The sequence below is a fragment of the Equus caballus genome, chromosome 22, assembly GCF_041296265.1.
Source record: "Equus caballus isolate H_3958 breed thoroughbred chromosome 22, TB-T2T, whole genome shotgun sequence".
NCBI classification, from domain to species: domain Eukaryota; kingdom Metazoa; phylum Chordata; class Mammalia; order Perissodactyla; family Equidae; genus Equus; species Equus caballus.
This window is the reverse complement of record NC_091705.1, coordinates 1,270,528-1,288,491: the sequence shown is the minus strand read 5'-3', so window position 1 is coordinate 1,288,491 and position 17,964 is coordinate 1,270,528. Positions and strand designations below refer to the sequence as shown.

Sequence of the window (17,964 nt, the reverse complement as noted above, 5' to 3'; positions counted from 1 at the left end):
TAGGGAAAAACCAAGATGTCTTTCAGTACATAAATGGATAAACAAATTGTGGTATAGCCATACCACATAATGGAGTATTATTCAGTGCTAAAATGAAGTGAACTATCAAACCACAAAAAGACATGGATGAACCTTAAATGCATGTTGCTAAGTGAAAGAAGCCAATCTGAGAAAGCTACATACCGTAGGATTCCAACTATGACATTCTGGCAAAGGCAAAACTATGGAGACAATAAAAAGATCAGTTAGGTTCTCATGGAGAGAGGGGTGAAGAGGTGGACAGCAGGGGATCTTTAGGGCAGTGAAACTATTCTGTATGATACTGTAATGGAGGGCACATGTCATTATATATTTGTTCAAACCCATGGAATGTACAACACAAAGAGTGAACCCTAACGTATATTATGGACTTTAGTTACAAATAATGTGTCATTACTGGCTTATCAACTGTGACAAATGTACCACAATAATGCAAGACATTAATAACAAGGGAAATGGGAGGAGGACAATGGGGTATGTTGAAACTCTTTGTGTTTTCTGCTCAATTTTTCTTTATACCTAAACCTGCTCCCAAAAAATTCTATTATTTTTTTTAAAAAGCTATCATCTGAGGCCGGCCCCATGGCCGAGATGTTAAGTTTGCACGCTCCACTTCTTTTTTTTTTTTTTTGCTTTTTCTCCCCAAATCCCCCCAATACATAGTTGTATATCTTAGTTGCAGGTCCTTCTAGTTGTGGCATGTGGGATGCCACCTCAACGTGGCCTGATGAGCGATGCCATGTCCGCGCCCAGGATCCAAACCAGCAAAACCCTGGGCCGCCAAAGTGGAGTATGCAAACTTAACCACTCAGCCACAGGGCCAGCCCCTTACCTCCCTTTTAAACTCATGCAAAGGGACTTTTGTTTCTGGCAGTAAGAGGGACTAGATTTCCTCTGATATCCTTCCAATAAAGATTATCCTAAATGATGGATACAGAAAAAAATTAAATCTACTACTCTGATGGGACAAGCAAAGAAAATCCCAGAGAAGCCATAAATGATGAGAAAGTGTGAATCCAGAAATATATTTGAGAATTGGCTCTGGGTCTTGGGAGCAATTCTGGTCTACGGAAGCTAAGAGACAGGTATTTTGTGTGTGTGGTAAATACACATAACATAAAATTTGCCGTTTTAAAGTAAAGTACAGTTAAGTGGCATTAAATACATTTACCTTGTTGTGCAACCATCACCACCATCCATCTCCAGAACTTTCATCATTCAAACTGAAATTCTGTATCAATTAAACACTAACTCCCCATTCCCTCCTTTCCCCAGCCTCTGGTAACCACTGTTCCACTCTCTGTCTCTATGAATTTGACTATTCTAAGTAACTCATATTAGTGGAGTATTCGTCCTTTTGTGTTTGCCTTCTTTCACTTAATATAATGTCTTCAAGGTTCATCCATGTTTTAACACATATCAGAATTTTCTTTTTTTAAGACGGGATAACATTCCATTTTATGTAACTGTTGACCTAGATAAATAAAACAGCCAGCTATTTTTACCAGCAAAAGGGGTTTATTCAAGAATAGCAGAGGAATCACAATTCAGGACAAGCAAACTCTAGCAAAAGCCATAGGCAAGTCCAGCACACAAAGGAGAGGAATGTTATTTTACAGAGAAAAAGAAGTTAGGAGGGGTTGTTTTGAACAAAAGTCCATTGGAAGAAAGTGAGAGTTCAGGGTGGTGATGATTTCTCATTGGCTGAGTTGCTCGGCTAGTCAATTTCTTGTTGGGAATGTAATGGGCAATTTTTCTGTTGGGGTCTGTAATTGACGATTCTGTAATTGATATCAAGTTATAGTGCCTGAAGGCTCCCCCTTCTTGCCTCCCAATCTCATTTAAAATGAGGTTTCCTTTATTCTGTTTCACTGTGTAAGGAAGTGCACTATGCCAAAAACCCCTGGCTTCCAGCTGTTTCAGATCATCTGGGTAAGGGCCTCACACACTGCAGTTCACGGCCTACACTCAGGCTCTGCCTCCCTTGTCAGGAAAGACTGTCCCTGCTGAACTCAGATGCCCGTAGTTGTGAAGAGATTTCTTCCAAGGAGAGATTGAAAACATTTCTCTCTGGGACACATTAGCTGTTACTTTTGGACAGTGTGGGTACACGGTTTAGAACTGCTTGTGCCTCTTTAATATAGTTTTTAAGTCACTTTTAATTTTTTTTTTAAAGATTGGCACCTGGGCTAACAACTGTTGCCAATCTTCCTTTTTTTTTTAAGGATTGGCACCTGGGCTAACAACTGTTGCCAATCTTTTTTTTTTCTGCTTTATTTCCCAAACCCCACCCAGCCGTACATAGTTGTATATGTTGGTTGCAGGTCCTTCTAGCTGTGGGACATGGGACGCTGCCTCAAAGTGGCCTGACGAGTGGTGCCATGTCCGCACCCAGGATCCGAATCCTGGGCTGCCGCAGCAGAGCATGCGAACTAAACCACTCGGCCACGGAGCCGGCCCCTCCCCTTTAATTCTATGCCAAGAACTCAAGACACTGGCTGTCAAGTGCACGTCATGAAGGAAAACTGCTGCTGACCTCACCATGCCAAGAGGTGAAATTGACTTTCTCCCAGGGGAGCTTTTAAACATTTCCTGGAGGCTGGGAGAGCATGTCTAGCTCACATGTTCAAGGGAAGGCATTTTCACCCTGGTGCATGCCTTCCAGAGGCGGCAGCCCACAGCCTTCACTCAGGTGCTCCCACGTCATGAAGGCACGTTCCTGCTGAGCTCAGCTGTCTGTAGCTGTGAAGGGACTTCTCCCAAGGAGAGATTTACAGATTTTCACTACACTTGTGACAGATTATCTGTAACATATATTCAATGAGGTTTCACAGTGGAGAAAATCTCCTGCTTTTACCTTTTTAGTATCTTCTTGATAAGTGACTTCTAATACACTGCAGTTCAGTCTACACAGAAGCTCTCATGCACATTTGATGAAGTAAAATTACAGGTGAGCACTGCTTGCCAGGAGGTAGAAGTGACATTTTCCTAACAGAGCTCTTCATCATTTCACTACAGCTGGGAGAGAATATCCATAGCATACATTCAAGGAATGTACACTGTGCAGAAAATAGCTGGCTGGTAGCTGTTTAGGATCCTCTTGGTAGGTGACATTTCACACATTACAGTTCACCAACTTCACTCAGGCTCTCTCAGCAGTGTCATGAAAGCACTTTCCTGCTGAACTCCACTCTCCATAGCTGTGAAGGTGCTTCTTCCAAGGAGATACTTAAAATATTTCACTATGACTAGGGCAGGTTATCTATAGCTTTTGTTCAATGAGGGCACAGGGTATAGAAAAACTCCTCCTCGTAGCTCTTTAGGACAGTCTTGTTTAATGACTTTTAATACAATGCACTTCATTCGACACACCAGCTCTCACTTGTGGGTGATGAAGGAAAACTATTGCTGAATTCAGCTTGCCAGGAGCTGGAAGTGACACTGTCCTGGGAGAAATTTTAATCTTTTCACTACAGCTGAGAGAATATCTAGACCATCCACTGTGCAGAGAAGCTTTGGTTTCTAGCACTTCAGGATCATCCTGGTAAGTGCTTTTGCACACATTGAGGTTCACTGCCTTCCCTCAAGCTCTCCCCCATGTCATGGAAGCATGTCCCTGCTGAACTCAGATGCCCACAGCTGTGAAGGGGCTACTTCAAAGGAGAGATTGAAAAGTTTTCACTTCTACTGGGCCAGATTATATGTAAGTATCGTTCAATGTGGTTACACTGTGTAGAAAATCTCCAGCTTGTGGCTCTTCAGTAACATCTTCATAACTCACTTTTCATACATGCCCTTCAGGCTACGCAAAGTTTCTCACTCTCATGTGACGAAGGGAAACTCTTGCTGAGCTCACCCTGTCAGGAGCTGGACGTGACATTTTCCTAGGAGAGATTTTTAACATTTTATTACAGCTTGGGGAGAATATGTATAGCATCCATTGAAGGAAAGTCCACTGAGCAGAAAATCTCTGGCTTGTAGGTGGTTAGGATCGTCCTTCTAAGTGCCTTCTCACATATTGTACTTCTGAGCCTTCACTCAGATTCTCTCTTCCATTTCATGAAAGCATGTTCCTGCTGAACGCAGCTGCCTGTATCTGTGAAGGGGTTTCTTCCATGGAGAGACTTAAAAGTCTTCACAACAGTGAGGACAGATTATCTGTAACGTCATTCAAAAAGGGTATGCAATGTGGAAAAGGTCCTGCTTGTAGCTCTTTTGCATCGTCTTGATAAGTGACTTTTAGTACATCGCAATTCAGTCTACACAAAGGCTCTCTAGCCACATGTGGTGAAGGAAAATGATTCCTGAGGTTAGCTTGCCAAGAGCAGGGAGTGACATTTTGCTTGGAGAGCTTTAAACATTTCTACAGCTGGGAGTGAATTTCTATAACATCCATTCAAACAGATTACAGTGTTGGGAAAAATTCTTGCTTCTGCCCCTTAAGGATCACCTTGATAATTGCCCTTTCATGTTTTGAAATTCTGAGCTTTCACTCAGTCTCTCTCTCACATGTACTTAAGAATGATTCTCCTGACCTCTGCTTCCTGATAGGTGTTAAAGGTTTTGTTTCTGGAAGAGATTGAAAATTTTCCCTATAGCTGGCAGAGAATACCTATAACATCCATTCAGGGGATATTCACCATGAGAAAAACTCTTGCTTCCTGCTCTTGAGGGTCACCTTGATATTTGCCTTTTCAAACTTTGCAGTCCTCAGCATTCACTCAGGCTCTCTTCACATGTATTGTAAGAAGTTTCCTCCTGCACTCTGCTTCCTGGTAGGTGTTAAACTTTTTGTTTAAAAAAGAGATGCAAAACACTTCCCTCTAGCTGGGAGGTAATATCTACAACATTCACACAAGGAATATTCACTGTGGAGATCACTTTGCTTATAAATCTTGAGGATCACCTTGATAATTGCCTTCTCATTTTTGCAGATCTCGTCCTTCACTGAGACTCCCTCTTACACGTATTGGAAGAATGTTTCTCCTGAACTCTGTTTCCGAGTAGGTGTTAAAGGGTTTTTTCCTAGAAGAGTTTTAAGTCTTCTCATTCATCGTAGGACAGATAATCTTTAACATCATTCAGGGAGAGTACAGGGTTGAGAAAGTCTCCTGCTGGCAGCTCTTCAGGATCTTCATAAGTGACTTTTAATACGTTCACATTCAAGTTTACACACAGGCTCTCGCTCTGAAGTGATCAAGGAAGAATATTGCTGAACAGAGCGTGCCAGGAGCTGTAGACATCTTCCAGTGAGAGCTTTTAAACCTGTCACTACCGCTGGGATTGAGTATCTGTAAGACCCAATTAAGGAATATTCACTGTGGAGAAAAACTCTGGCTTCTAGCTCTTGAGGGTCTTCTTGATAACTGCCTTGTCAAACTTCACATTACTCAGCCTTCACTCTGGCTCTCTCTCACATGTATTGGAAGGATGCTTCTCCTGTTCTCCGCTTCTGGGTAGGTGTGGAAGGTTTTATTTCTAGAAGAGATGTAACACTTCTCACTCTAGCTGTGAGACAATATCTAGAACGTCCATTCAAGTAGAGTACACCAGTAGGAAAAACCTTTCCTTCTAGCTCTTAAGGATCATCTTGCTATTTGCCTTTCCAACCTTTGCGGTTCTTGGCCTTCACTCAGGCACTCTCTCACATTTATTGAAAGAGTGTTCCTGAGGAGAGTGGTGTCAAGATAGTGTTGTAAGCAGACTCTGAACTCACCTCCTCTCATGAGCACAGCAAAGTAATGACTATTTTTCAAAAAATTACCTCTGAGAGAGAACTAAAAACTGGGTAAAAGGAACTCTCACAGCATGAGACATTTCTGATTGAGGGAAAAGAGGGAGAAATTCCTGTCTGGAGAGAAAGAAGCCAATTTCATGAGCTGCAGAGCTTCACACTGGGTGGGAGCAGCCCTAAGGTGTGCAGCCTTCCCTGGAGGAGTGGGGGACCTGACTAGGGGAACATTCACACTACAGCATCCTTCAGACTCAATACAACTGAAATGAGTGTTATAACACTTGGGTTTGCTGGCTATTAACTACAACATGTAATACCCCAAAAAAAGCTATAGGACAGAAACAGAAAAAAAAGCCAGCTCTTAAAAGGCCCACACTCAAACTCACCTGTTTTGGAAAGCAATCTAAAATCACCATAAAGAAAGCTGGAAGGTCCTTTGGTGAAAGGACTCACCAGATAGGCTCTGGGTGCATCTTGGTGAGATGCAAGACTTCTCCAGGACTGAGACATTGGGAGAAACCATTATTTTGACCCAGTGCAGGCCGGCTGACATAGATGCTGACAGAAGGCATTGGAGTTCTTCCTCTGGCCTGTTAGCCCAGGGTCTGCCCTGCCCACTAGAATGTAAAATAACTCCAGCTCAGCCAGGGCAGTCAGCCCACCCAAGAGACTGGCCCCACCCAACAGCAAGCTCTTGGGCAACTTTTCAGCCTGCATAGACTGTGTGCCTGGATCCTCTGCATGTATTCAAGTGGGTCCACTGATGTTAGGTAGGGCATGCATGAGGAGTGGGTGGAGAGTGGGGGCCATTAGTGGAGTGTGTGTGGGGCTCTGAAGTGGGGCAAATGGGTCTGTTTCAAGGAGTCGGGAAGTGTCCCTGGGGCCAGGACTGTGGTGATGGTGGGTGCGGACCTGTGGGCTGTGGGGCTTATGAGTGGCAGAAGCCCTGTGCTTGTCAAGCAGCCACATAGGGGATTGGCACTTCCTTCCAAAGCCTGAAACAACTGTGTACTCCCACGCCTGGGACCAGACCCACTCAGCTGCAATCCTGAGGGAGCTGACAACAGCCTTGCAGGCCAGAGGCCTGCAGCAATTGTAAGCCCCTGAGCCTAGCAACCAGTCACACTGGGGACCTACCCACTTAACAGAAAAATTGCAACAGGAATGTGCTATTTCAACTTTTCAGCCAACTGTTCTGGGGCTCCCCAAACCCGATAAGCTGACTGAAGGGTCCATAGCAGCTTCATGCAGCAGAGCAGTACAACCAGCTGACCAGGTGCAAAGCTTAGGTTCCCTGGGCATCTGCAGCAAGAGGAACTCTGCCACAACAGAAAGACACATGTAGTTCACACAAGGGTGACTCTTGGAACATTTTGAACTGGTGAAGAGAGGGAAGCACATTGCTGGGTCTCCAAAGATGTCTCCTACATGAGGCCACCTCTACAAGATCAGGAGGTGTAGCTGACCCACCTAATACCTATATACAAGCACAGAGAAAGAGGCAAAATGAGGAGGCAGAGGAATATGTTCCACGCAAGAGTACAGGACAAAACCCCAGAAAAAGAACTAAATGAAACACAAAGAGACAATCTACCTGATAAAGAGTTTAAGCAAAAAGGTATAAGGATGCTCATTGATCTTGGGAGAAGAATGGATAAACACAGTGAGAATGTCAACAAAGAATTGGAAAATATAAAAAAGAGCCAATCAGAAATGAAGAGTACAATACTGAAAATGAAAAATTCACTAGAGGGACTCAACAGCAGAGTAGATGATACAGAAGAATGGATAAAAAAGCTGGATGAAAAACTAGAGGAAATCAGCCAAGTTAATCAGGTAAAAGAAAAAACAATTCTAAAGAATGACAGCAGTCTAAGGGAACTCTAGGACAACATCAAGCACACTAACATTTGTATTATATGTGTTCCAGAAGGAGAAGAGAGAGACAAAGGGGCAGAGAATCTATTCGAAGAAATAATAGTTGAAAACATTCCTAACCTAAGGAAAGAAACAGACATCCAAGTACAGGAATCACAGAGAGCACCAAACAAGATAAACCCAAAGAGACCCACACCAAGACATGTTACAATTAAAATGTCCAAAATTAAAGAGAAAGAAAGAATCCTAAAAGCTGCAAGAGAAAGGCAACAAGTGACATACAAAGGAAACCCCATAAAGCTGTCAGCTGACTTCTCAGCAGAAACCTTACAGGATAGAAGGGAGTGACATGACACATTTATTTAAAGTGCTGGAAGGAAAAAACCTACAGCCAAGAATACTCTACCCAGCAAGGTTATCATTCAGAATGTAAGGAGAGATAAAGTTTCCCAGACAAGCAATATTAAAGGAGTTTAACACCACGAAACCAGTTTTTCAAGAAATGCTAACAGACTTAAGTGGGAAAGAGAAGACCACCAATAGAAATTAGAAAATTATCAAAAAAAAAAAAAAAAAAAGAAAGAGATAATAAAAGCACTGGTAAAGGCAAAAATACAATAAAAGTAGCAGATCAACAACCTATGAATATAATATGAAGGTCAAAAGAAAAGAGTACTAAAATTCCCTGTTTCAGTGGTAGGAGGGTAATGGATACACACACACAAAATAAGATGTTATATATGACATCAAAAACATAAAATGTGGCGGGATCTCATCAAGATGGCAGCGTAAGCAGACTCTGAACACATCACCTCCCATGAACACAACCAGGTTACAACTATTTTTGGAAAAAATACCCTCGAGAGAAAACTGAAAACTGGATAAAAAGAACCTCCACAACAAGGGACAGTCCTAACTAAGGCGGAAGAGGCAGAAATTCCTGCTGCAGAGGAAAAAAGCAACCTGTGGGAGCAGCAGAGCTTCTCAGCTGGCCAGGTAGGAGCCACCCTAAGGTACGCAGCCTTCCCTGGAGGAGTAAGGTCTGGAGTAGGTGTCGATACTGCTATAAGCATCCTTCAGACGCAGCCCAACTGAGACAAGAGTCTTACTGTCTGGCTTTGCTGGCTATTAACTGCAGCGAGGATACCCCTAGAAAAGCTATCAGCCAAAACCCAAAAAGACCCAGGTCTTAAAGAGCCCATGCACAAACTCACTCATTGCAGCAACCTAAAATCACCAGAGAGAAGGCTGACAGCCGTTTGGTGAAACAAGACTCACCTGGTGGGCTCTGGGGACATCTTGGTGAAAGGAGGGACCTCTCTGGAGATGGAGACATTGGTGGGGGCCATTGTTCTGACCTGGTCCAGGTGTGCTGACACAGATCCAGGTGTGCACCATTGAGGTTTTTCCCTCAGCCTGTTAGCCCAGGGGCCTGCCACACCCACTAGCGGACAGATTTAATCCAGTTCAGCCAGGGCAGGGACCGGCCTCACCTAACAGCAAGCCCTCAGGCTACTTTTCAGCCTGCACTGACTGGGTGCCTTGATCCTCTACAGGCAGGTGAGTGTGTCTGCCTCTGCGGGGCAGGGCCTCTGTGAGGGCCAGGTAAACTGTGGGGGACATTGATGGAGAGGTTGGGGCCTCTGCAGTGGGGCATCGGGGTACACTCCAGGGGGCTGAGAAGTGTGCACGGACCAGGACTGTGTTGATGGTGTGTGTGGTCCTGTGAGGGGTGAGGCTTATTAGTGGCAGAAGACCTGTGCTTCACAAATAGCCATAAAAAGGACCAGCCCCACCTTCCAAAGCCTGAAACAGTTGAGTGTTCCAGTGCCTAGGGCCAGCCCCACTCAGCTGCACCCGAGAGAACTGACAACAGCCTTGTAGGGCTGAGGCCTATTGCAACTGTAAGCCCCTGAGCCTAGCAACCAGCTACACTGGGTAACACCCCAATTAAGAGGAAAACTGCACTAGGAGTGTGCTGATAGACTTAGTAGCCGGTGGTGCTGAGGCTCCCCAAACCAGATTTACAAACAGCTGGCCAGGGAAGGAAAGACTAGACTCCCTGGGTACCTGCAGTGGGAGAAACCCTGCCACAGCAGAAGGACACAAGCAGCCCACAAAGGGGTCACTCCTGGATAATTTGGACTGGTGACAAGAGGGAAGCACACTGCTGGGCATCATAAGGCAGCTCATACATAAGGCTACTTCTCCAAGATCAGGAGACATACCTGACTCACCTAATACATAGAAATAAGCACAGAGAAAGAGGCATAATGAGGAGACAAAGGAATACTTTCCAAGCAAGGGAACAGGACAAAACCCCAGAAAAAGGACTAAATGAAACAGAAATAAGCGACCTACTCAACAAAGAGTTCAAGAAAATATCATAAGGATGGTCAGAAATATTGGGAGAACACTGGATGAACACAGTGAGCACATCAGCAAAAAAGTGGAAGATACAACAAAGAACCCCTCAGAAATGAAGAATACAATACTGGAAATGAAAAATTCATTAGAGGGACTCAATAGCAGAGCAGAGGATGCAGAATAACAGATCAGCAAGCTAGACGAAAGACTACAGGAAATCACCCAAGCTGAACAGAAAAAAGAATTAGAGTGAGAACAGTCAAAGGGAACTCTGGGACAATATCAAGCATGCTAACATTCGGATTATAAGTGTCCCAGGAGGAGAAGAAAGACACAAAGGGGAAGAAAATTTATTTGAAGAAATAATAGATGAAAATTTTCCTAACCTAAGGAAGGAAACCGACATCCAAGTACAGGAAGAACAGAGAGCTCCAAACAAGTCAAGTCCAAAGAGGCCCACACCAATACATATTATAATTAAAATGTCCAAAATTAAAGATAAAGAGAGAATCCTAAAAGCAGCGAGAGAAAGGCCAGAAGTGACATACAAAGGGAAGCCGATAAGGCTATCAGCAGACTTCTCAGCTGAGACCCTACAGGCGACAAGAGAATGGCATGATATATTTAAAGTTCTAAAAGGAAAAAACCTACAGCCAAGAATATTCTATCCATCAAGGTCGTCATTCAGAATGGAAGGAGAGATAAAGAGGTTCCCAGACAAGCAAAATGTAAAGGAGGGGCTGGCTCCATGGCCCAGTGGTTAAGTTTGCGTGCTCCGCTGCAGCAGCCCAGGGTTTGGATCCTGGGCACGGACATGGCACTGCTTGTCAGCGGGGGGGCGGTGAATAAAGCAGAAAAAAAAAAAGATTGGCAACAGTTGTTAGCCCAGGTGCCAATCCTTAGGGGGAAAAAAAGAGTAAAGGAGTTTACCACCAAGAAACCAGTTCTACAAGAAATGCTGAAGGGATTATTTAAGTGGGAAAGCAATGACCACAAATATTATAAAAAATTATCAAGAAAACAAAAGAAAAATAGGCAATAAAATCACTTGTAAAGGTAAAAATATAGTTAAGCTAGCAGATCTACTACCTGTGAAGCTTAAAAGACAAATATACTAAAATCACCTATTTCAATGATAAGAAGGTAATGGATAGACACTCTAAACAAAAGACTACATATGATTTGAAAAACATAAAATGTGGGAGGGGGGAGTGAAAAAGTAGAGCTTTTAGAAGAAGGTCAAACTAACGAGTCTATCAACTCAATATAGACTGTTATATACATAGAACATTACATAGAATCCTCATGGTAATCAGAAAACTATAATAAGTAGGCAAAAATGTAAGACAAAAGAAATCAAACCTATTACTAAAGACAGCCATCAAACCACAAGGGAAGAGAGCAAGAGGAAAAGAAAGGAACAGAGAAGAACTACTAAAAGATACCAAAAAAACCAACAAAATGGCAATAAATACATATTTATCAATAGCTACTTTAAACGTCAATGGACAAAATGTTTCAATCAAATGTCATAGGGTAGCCAATTGGATAAAAAAAACAACACCCATGTATATGCTGCATACAAGAGACACAATTCAGACCTAAAGACACTCACCAACTGAAAGTCAAAGGATGGAAAAAGATATTCCATGCAAGTGGCAAAGAAAAGAAAACGGGGGTAGCAATACTTACCTCAGACAAAATAGACTTTAAAACAAAAACTGTAACAAGAGACAAAGACGGGCACTACATAATGATGAAGGGAACAATCCAACAAGAAAATATAACACTTGTAAATATCTATGCATGCAACATAGGAGCACCAAAATATATCAAGTAATTATTAACAGACATAAAAGGAGAAATAGTAACACAATAATAGTAGGGGACTTTAACAATCCACTTACACCAATGGATAGATCATGCAAACTGAAGATCAATAAGGAAACACTGGCCTTAAAGGACACATTAGACCAGATGGACTTAGTAGATATATATAGTACATTCCATGCAAAACCACAGAATACACATTCTTTTCAAATGCACATGGAACATTCTCCAAAATTGATCACATATTAGGCCACAAAACAAGTCTCAATAAATTTAAGAAGATCGAAATAATACCATGCATCTTTTCTGACCACAAAGGTATGAAACAAGAAATCAACTCCAGGAAGAAAACCAGAAAAGCCACAAAAACGTGGAGATTAAACAAAATGCTACTGAACAACAATTGGGTCAATGAAGAAATCAAAGGAGAAATCAAAAAATTCCAGGTGACAAATGAAAATGAAAATATGACACGCCAAAATCTGTGGGATACAGCAATAGCAGTTCTAAGAGGGAAGTTTACAGCAATTCAGGCCTACCTCAACAAAGAAGAAAAATCCCAAATAGAAAATCTAAAAGTGCATCTAAAGGTACTGGAAAAAAAACAACAAAGAAATACCAAAATCAGCAGAAGGAAGGAAATAATAAAAATCAGCACAGAAATAAACAAAATAGAGACTAAAAAAACAACAGAAAAAATTAATGAAACCAAGAACTGGTTCTTTGAACAGATAAACAAAATTGACAAACCCTTAGCTAGACTCACCAAGAAAAAAAGAGAGAAGGCTCAAATAAAATCAGAAATGAAAGAGGAGAGATTACAACGGACACCTCAGAAATACAAAAGATAAGGGAATAGTACGAAAAGCTATACACCACCAAATTGGATAATGTAGAAGAAATGGATAAATTCTTAGAAACATACAACCTTCCAAAACTGGACCAAGAAGTAGAAAATTTGAATACACCAATCACCAGTAAGGAGATCGAAACAGCAATCAAAAACCTCCCAAAAAATAAAAGTACAGGACCAGATGGCTTCCCTGGTGAATTCTACCAAACATTCAAAGAAGACTAAATACCTATATTTCTCAAACTCTTCCAAAAATTGAAGAGGAGGGGAGGGTTCCTAACTCATTCTACGAACCCAACATTATCCTGATACCAAAACCAGACAAAGACAACAGAAAAAAAGAAAATTACAGGCCAATATCACTGATGAACATCGATGCAAAAATCCTCAACAAAATACTAGCAAATCAAATAAAACAATACACTAAAAAGATCATACATCATGATCAAGTGGGTTTCATTCCAGGGATGCAGGGATGGTTCAACATCTGCAAATCTATCAACGTGATACACCACATTAACAAAATGAAGAATAAAAATCATATGATCATCTCAATAGATGCAGAGAAAGCATTTGACAAGATACAGCATCCATTTATGATAAAAGCTCTAAATAAAATGGGTATAGAAGGAAAATACCTCAATATAATAAAGGCCATATATGACAAACCCATAGCAAATGTTCACAACGGAGAAAAACTGAAAGCTATCCAAGAACAGGAACCAGACTAGGATGCCCACTGTCACCACTCTTATTTAACATAGTATTGTAAGTCCTAGCCAGAGCAATCAGGCAAGAAAAATAAATAAAAGGACTCCATATTGGAAAAGAAGTGAAACTGTCACTCTTTGCAGACCACATGATTTTATATCTAGAAAACCCTAAAGAATCCACTAAAAAACTTTTAGAAACAATAAAGGAATACAGTCAAGTCACGGGATACAAAATCAAAGTACAAGAATCGGTTGCATTTCTATACACTAACAACGAAGTAGCAGAAAGAGAAACTAAGAATACAATCCCATTTACAATTGCAACAAGAAGAATAAAATATCTGGGAATAAACTTAACCAAAGAGGTGAAAGATTTTGGTGTACGCACCAAAATCTGTAAAACACTGTTGAAAGAAATTGAAGAAGTCACAAAGAAATGGAAAGATATTCTGTGCTCTGGGATTGGAAGAATTAACATCGTTAAAATGTCCATACTTCCTAAAGCAATCTATAGATTCAACGCAATCTCTAGCAAAGTTCCAACAACATTTTTCACAGAAATAGAATAAAGAATCCTAAAATTTATATGGAGCAACAAAAGAGCCCAAATAGCCAAAGGATTCCCGAGAAAAAAGAACAAAGCTGGAGGTGTCACACTCCCTGATTTTAAAATATACTACAAAGCCATAGTAACCAAAACAGCATGGTACTGGCACAAAAACAGACACACAGATCAATGGAACAGAATCGAGAGCCCAGAAATAAACCCACACATTTATGGACAGCTTATATTCGACAAGGGAGCCAAGAGCATAGATGGAGAAAGGAGAGTCTCTTCAATGAATGGTGTTGGGAAAACTGGACAGCCACATGCAGAAGAATGAAAGCAGACCATTCCCTTACACCATGCACAAAAATCAACTCAAAATGGATTAAAGACTTGAATGTAAGACCCAAAACCATGAAACTTCTAGAAGAAAACACAGACAGTATGCTCTTTGACATCAGTCTTAGCAGCATATTTTCAAGTACCATGTCTGACCGGGCAAGGGAAACAAAAGAAAAAATGAACAAATGGGACTACATCAAACTAAAAAGCTTTCGCACAGCAAAGGAAAGCATCAACAAAACAAAAAGACAACCTAACAATTAGGAGAAGATATTTGCAAATCGTATATCAGATAAGGGGTTAATATCCAAAATATACAAAGAACTCATACAGCTCAACAACAAAAAAACCAACAACCCAACTAAAAAATAGGCAAAGGATCTGAACAGAGATTTCTCCAGAGAAGATATACGGATGGCCAACAGGCATATGAAAAGATGCTCAACATCATTAGCTATCAGGGAAATGCAAATGAAAACTCCAACGAGGTATCACCTCACTCTGGTCAGAATGGCTATAATTAACAAGACAGGAAACAAAAAATGTTGGAGAGGACGTGGAGAGAAGGGCACCATCGCACACTGCTGGTGGGAGTGCAAACTCCTGCTGCCACTATGGAAAGCACTATGGAGATTCCTCAGAAAATTAAGAATAGATCTCCATATGATCCAGCCATCCCATTGCTGGGTATTTATCCAAAGAACTTGAAAACGTAAAGGCATAAAGATACTTGCGTCCCTATGCTCACTGCAGCATTATACACAATAGACAAGACTTGGAAGCAACCTAGGTGCCCATCAAGGGACGAATGGATAAAGATGTGGTATTTATACACGATGGACTACTACTCAGCCATAAAAAATGATGAAATCCGGCCATTTGTGACAACATGGATGTCCTTTAGGGTATTATGCTGAATGGAATTAGTCAGAGGGAGAAAGTCAAATACCGTATGATCTCACTCATAAATAGAAGATAAAAACGATGGCAAACAAATACATAGCAATGGAGATTGGATTGGTGGTTACCATGGGAGAAGGAGGGAGGGCAAAAGGGGTGATTACGCTCGCATGTGAGGGGATGGTCTATAATTACTTTTTGGGTGGTGAACATGATGTAATCTACATAGAATTTGAAATATATTATGATGTACATCTGAAAGCTATATAATGTTATAATCCAATGTTATTGCAATTAAAAAATAAATAAATAAATAAAAATTTTTAAAAATTGATAAGCTAGCCCTGCACATCAACAGGGTAACCGGAGTCACGTTTGAGGAAGGGATATACGTTAAATTTCCACAGTAGCAAAGAGAGGTCAACTGTGATTCTGCTCGAAAACATATAGAAACTATAGTCTGCCAATGCAGAAGAAAAATCTATTAACACAAAGATAAGACAATTGATTTAATTCAACTGAACACCAGCAGCCCAACTCTTAATCATGTACCTAAGGAGTGGGCAAACTTTTTCTATAAAGTCCCAGATAGTACATATTTTAGGCTTTGCAGGCCATATGTCTCACTTCTAACTACTCAACTCTGCCATTATAGGGCAAAGGACAAAACATAAACAAATGAATGTGGCTGTGCCTTAATAAAAATTTATGGACAGTAAAATTTGAATTTCATATAATTTTCATGTGTCATGAATACTCTTCAATCTTTCTCAATCATTTAAAAAACATAAAAACTACTCTTAGTTCACAGATCCAACAAAATCTGGTGGCCTGCAGCCCTGTTCTACCTGATAGACAATTTCTGGTCACTGATGAGGGCCACAGATCCAAATTTCAGTAAAGTTACCCAATAGGAGCAACTTATACAAAAGATTAGATTAGTTCAAGACTCTTGTTCTGCTACAGTAGAAGGTGTGAAAACTAATAATGGAAACCTCAACTAAAGTTGAAGTCGGGAAGGCCTGCAAAGGGAGCTTTCACACCCCACCACTCATCCTCAATCACCCCGAACAGGAAGAGACATACCTTGCATCTTCAACAGGAAGTTGCTGCTATACTACCCCAGGAGGAAAAAGGAAGATTTTCTTCTTGCCCAGCAACAACCCAGGCCAATGGAAGATGCCAAAGCCACCCTGCTGAGGAGCCAAAACCACCCTGAACTCTTACTCCTCCCCAAAGAGCTTTCATTTACAACAGCCCCTCACAACTCCCCCTTTTTCTCTATAAAAGCAAGCGCCCCTCCTTTGTTCTCTGGACTTGCCTGTGTTTCACCATAGTTTGCACATCCTGAATTACAATTACTTTGTTATTTCCAAATAAACTCATTTGTCAGTAAAATAACTGGCTATTTTAAAGTTGATAAAGACAAACAGTTGTTATTGCCTTTCTGGAAGTTTAATAGACGGGCTAGGTCCCTTGGCCTTTTGCTATACCTGAAAACCATCCAATTAGGAGGTACTCGAAGACCCTGAAATCCAGGCCTTCAGAAAAAGCAATCAAGGTGAACAAAACATCGAGCAGACACTACAGAGCCCTCAGTCTGTGTGCACAAACTTTAAACAGGCTGTGAGACATCCAGGTTACACCCTTCAAAAATGCACTGGTGAGGGCTCCAGCTCTCACAGTTACTATAATCTAGTAAGATAAACACATTAAGACTAATAAACAAACGGCAAGCCATAGGATATTGCAGTATATGAGGAAGCTGTTTGGTATAAATCTAATTTGGCCTGACCTTGCTTTTTCCAGAGTGGCCGTTGCACATGCATTGCACATCTGCTTTAAGCATTTCCTGTGTCCACAGACAAGAACAAATGCCCTTAAGGTAAAGATGCAGCTTCCCCTACAATGGCATTTCCTTAAGGCTAAGCATCTCTCCCTAGACTAGGAACTGATTGCTGCACCCACCCTCTGACCACCCAGCTCGAGACAACAGACCTGCCACCCTGCCTGTCCACTGAAACAGCAGACCTGCTACCTGCTGTCCATCAATCGCTATGCCGACAGCGCCATCTCACTACTATAAAAGGGACAATCCAATCACATGGGACACGTGCTCTGTGACCGTATATACCACTCTGGACACCCCGCCTCTTTGGTGCCCTTCCTTCCTTGGGGAAGGCCGCCCCGGCTATATGGTCCTCACATTTTGGCTCAGAATAAACCCACCTCAATTTTCATTTACAGATTGGTTGCAGATCATTTTCCTGGACAAGACCCACGTGGGCGGTTTCGAGCTTGGAAAACACGGCGTGCGTAATAAGCTTTTAAGCAAGATTTTAAAACTCTGGCTCTCACGCCCTCGCCTCCTCGGTGCTCCCGCTCCCGACAGTGCCTGTCTCCAAGCGCAGACCCAGCAGGCTGGACACACGCTCACGCTCCAGCCCGGGCAGGCCCAGCACCGCCGCCTTTCGAGCCGCCAGCAGCGCCCCTTGCGATAACCCCCCTAATCGGAAAAACCCGCTTCTTCTCAGTCTCCTTCCCCGGCGCCAAATGGCGCAGAAAAACTACCCCCGACAGTTATAACATCCCTCTGACATAAAAACAGAAAACAGATAACCAGAAACGTTACAAAAGTGGAAAACCGCACTTCTAATCACCCACCACAAGCAAACTACTCAGATAACCACTCTCCCGGGAACGCAAGCGCGCGCCGCCGGAGCACCCTATAGACCACGCTTCCGGAGTCTCGCGAGATCTC

The 17,964-nt window shown here is 42.0% G+C and overlaps 2 long non-coding RNA genes across 3 annotated transcripts in view; both read right to left on the bottom strand.

Moving 5' to 3' along the window:
* LOC111769936 (uncharacterized) overlaps positions 1-17,964 on the bottom strand; it is a 40,776-nt gene that overhangs the window by 21,675 nt on the left and 1,137 nt on the right. The gene's annotated exons all lie outside the window — the stretch shown is intronic.
* On the bottom strand, positions 1,538-17,954 carry LOC111769935 (uncharacterized). 2 transcript variants are annotated; one of them, XR_011430653.1, is made up of 3 exons: positions 17,433-17,954; positions 16,290-16,399; positions 1,538-5,517 (listed from the first exon to the last, which is right to left on the bottom strand). It is a non-coding gene; the product is annotated as an uncharacterized lncRNA (long non-coding RNA). The 2 variants fall into 2 exon arrangements; XR_011430654.1 differs by having other exon boundaries at positions 16,290-16,396.